The sequence below is a fragment of the Gavialis gangeticus genome, unplaced genomic scaffold (assembly GCF_001723915.1).
Source record: "Gavialis gangeticus isolate Ggan-Ray unplaced genomic scaffold, GavGan_comp1, whole genome shotgun sequence".
Taxonomy (NCBI): Eukaryota; Metazoa; Chordata; order Crocodylia; family Gavialidae; genus Gavialis; species Gavialis gangeticus.
The window spans coordinates 10,563,191-10,566,321 of NW_017729028.1; the positions used below are offsets into that span (position 1 = coordinate 10,563,191).

At 45.7% G+C, this 3,131-nt stretch overlaps 1 protein-coding gene across 3 annotated transcripts in view; it reads left to right on the forward strand.

Annotated features, from left to right (window-relative positions):
* The window catches only part of LPIN1 (lipin 1), an 85,115-nt gene that overhangs the window by 17,605 nt on the left and 64,379 nt on the right, over positions 1–3,131 (forward strand). The gene's annotated exons all lie outside the window — the stretch shown is intronic.

Sequence of the window (3,131 nt, forward strand, 5' to 3'; positions counted from 1 at the left end):
CCACAGCCAGGGAGTGAAGAGTGAGGCTGGATCACCTGTGCATGCAGTGCAGTAGGGAGAGGGGCGGAGGTGCAGGGGGCATGGAGCGTGCCGTACAGCGGGGAGGCAACCATGCAGTGTGTGGTCTGGGGACCCTGTAGCTTACACTGGTGAGTTCTGCAAGGTGTGTGGCGATGATCTTCTTAGAAGATGAACAGCCCTGGCAGTGCTGTTGCAAAGGTAGGGAGGGGGGACGAGTGGGGCGAAGGGGTGCCAACAGGTGCTGCCCAGCTGGGGCAGGGCACGGGACAGAGCCACGAGTGGTTCATTTTGGGGGGGAGGAGCGGGGACAAGGGGAGGGCAGCTCCCACTGCTGCATGTACTCCTAGGCAAGCATGGAGGGGGGCATGTGCCCCCTGAATCTGTGCATGAGGCAAGGGCAGGCTGCCACTGTGGGCTTTACCCTGGGCACCAAACTTTCTTGCCACGGTATTGAGCCCTGGTCTAAGGGATAAATGGAGTTTAGGATACATGTGACCCCTCAAAATTAGGTGCTATTACTGCAGGCTGAAAATGATGCCAGATATGAGAAAAGTGGGAAAAGTGCTTTTATTTTCTTAGATGTGCTTTATCCCAAAGTGTCTGGCATAAGTTCTTGTTTAGTTGAAAGAACAAAACTAGAGCCAAATGCTGTGCAGATTTTTATGTGTAAAATGCCTTCGTTATGAATTTAGAATGAAGTGTCCTCATCTTTTCCAGTAGCAATAGTATTTTTCTACCCTGCAACATTCACTGAGAAAGTTCACGTCTTTGTAAAATGCATTCCTGTGGAGACCTGAGGGCTACTCAGTTTTGTATAAGCAACAAGCAAGTACTAAGGGTTTCCTGTGACCTTACATAGTTTACTATTGGAGCTGCTGCTGTCTTGATAGTGAGACAGGCAGAGACTGTTTGGAGCAGCTAAAATAAAAAATATCACCCAAACCACATACAGTGTCTTAAGGAATTGAGGAATGTTTTGTGGAATATTGACATTTGAAGAAAGTCACTCTAAACTCAAGTTATAAACTCAGATATCTTGGGCACTGAACAAGCTAAGCTTTGGATATATTATTATTTAAAGATTAAATATAGTTAGATTTCAGAATTTAACTTACATAGTAATTGGCCCTAGTAGCCATTTCACTCCCTAAAAATACAGTTTTTAGGCATTCAAAGCAATCTGAAAAATTTTCCAGTTCTTATCAACTGTGCCTGCTGGTCAGTAATTTAAGATCATTACATTCTATTTACATGGCTGCATTGTGGAAATAGGTCAGAAAATTGCAAAATACTCATAAAGATGGAATAACATTTCCTTAAGGCTGAAGATTGTTATGCATTAAACAAACAAAGTGCTAGTGAGATACATAGTGTCAAGGGCCTTTGGCCCCCTGAGTTGAAGCAAAGGTGTTAATTACCTTCCTCTGTGGCTCTTTGCACTCTAAAGGGGTTTTATGCTGAGGGAGGACAGGCAGACCCCCCCACATGGCTCAGTCCCATGCCCCACCCTGGCAGGGCAGCTCCTTCTTGAGCCCCACTCCCTCCCCCCACAACAAACTTCCCAGCTGGACTCAGCTGCTCTCCACGTGGCCAGGCTGTGCTCCTGGCCACCTGCGTGCTGCACTGTGGCTGCACACATGCACATGGAGCTCTGCGTACTCCTTACAACACTTTTAAGTACCCCTAGGGGTACGCATACACCTGGTTGACAACTACTGTTGCAGGCGTTCTGTTGTGGGGGCTGTCTAGCAGAGCCTACATAATAATGAGATATGGGCCAAGGTGAATCTGGCCATGAAGATTTGATACCTTTTAAAAACGTCTTTACATTTTATTTAGCTGAAAATAAATTGCATTTTGCATTGTATCTTAGTTAAAAAACAACCCCTAAGTAGAAACTAAACCAATCATTTCAAAGCATGAGCGATTAAAAGTCTTTATCTAGGGTCAGTTCATTCGTGCTATCCCAGTGCTATTGTCTCTGATCCATACAAGCATTCTGTCAAGAAACGGTGCAATTGAATTCAAGAAGCTAATGAGTATGTCCCTGGGCACCTATACATGTGCCTGAAGCTTGCTCTGATGCGTGCTTATTAGCACGTTTAGGAGCAGACTCGATTAATCAAGTCTGCTGAAGTGTAGTAATTAGCATGCTCCAGCAGCATTGGCATCTTGTGCATTCACCACCCCCAAGCGTCAAAATGACAGCAGGGGTGCTTTGACTAAAGCTTGTTGAATGAGCCTAGGAACCACTGAGCACACTTAAAGATGCCCAGGTTTAACTCTCTGGTTGGACTCAGGTATTGCTTCCCCTTAAATGTGCATTTAGGAAGGTATATACCTAATATACTGGGAGATTAGCATGACTTTCTTGAGCGCATAAGGTTCTTTTCCTGTGGGCCAATTATTTACATATTTTGTTTTCTAAATGTGTATGTCAGGAATACAAAATACTTCCTGAATTTAGCAGAATAAGTAAAGCACATGAGTTACTTCCTGTATGTGCAAATTAGTGTGTTCTTTGTTTGCATATAATTGTATGCATCTTCCAGCTAACATAATTGGACAGTGCAGCAAGCATGGAAACAGAACTGCACAGGGTCACTGAGTATTCACCTGTATTCCCAGACAACCATATGTTCAAAGGAGTGACAAGGTCAATGAAGCTATGTCCAGTGCACCCGTGACCCTCTCAGGACATTTTCAGTGCATGAACTAATTACTTAATTACAGGAAGTCCTCAGACTTATGATGCAATTGGTTCCTGAAAACTGTGTCTTAAGTCAAAATGTCGTAACTCGGAACAAGTTTTCCCATAGGAACAATGTTATAAATGTGGGATTGGTTCTTTCATGATGCTGGATACAGCTGCATCCAGCTGTTAAGTCTGGTGTGGTAGAAGGGGAGGGGGAAGGGAAGGGAAGGGGTGTGATGGGGGGCAGATCAAGGCCCCCCATGGTGAGGAAGGGGCTGGGGCAAGTTGCTCATATGGTGGCTCCCGCTACTCATCTGGGAGGCCATGGGAGGAGGTGCCTCTGGATCTGCATGGGGTGGGGTGGGAGGGGGGGGGCTGGGGCTGTACCAGGTTGCTCTGAGAGTGGCAGCTATGC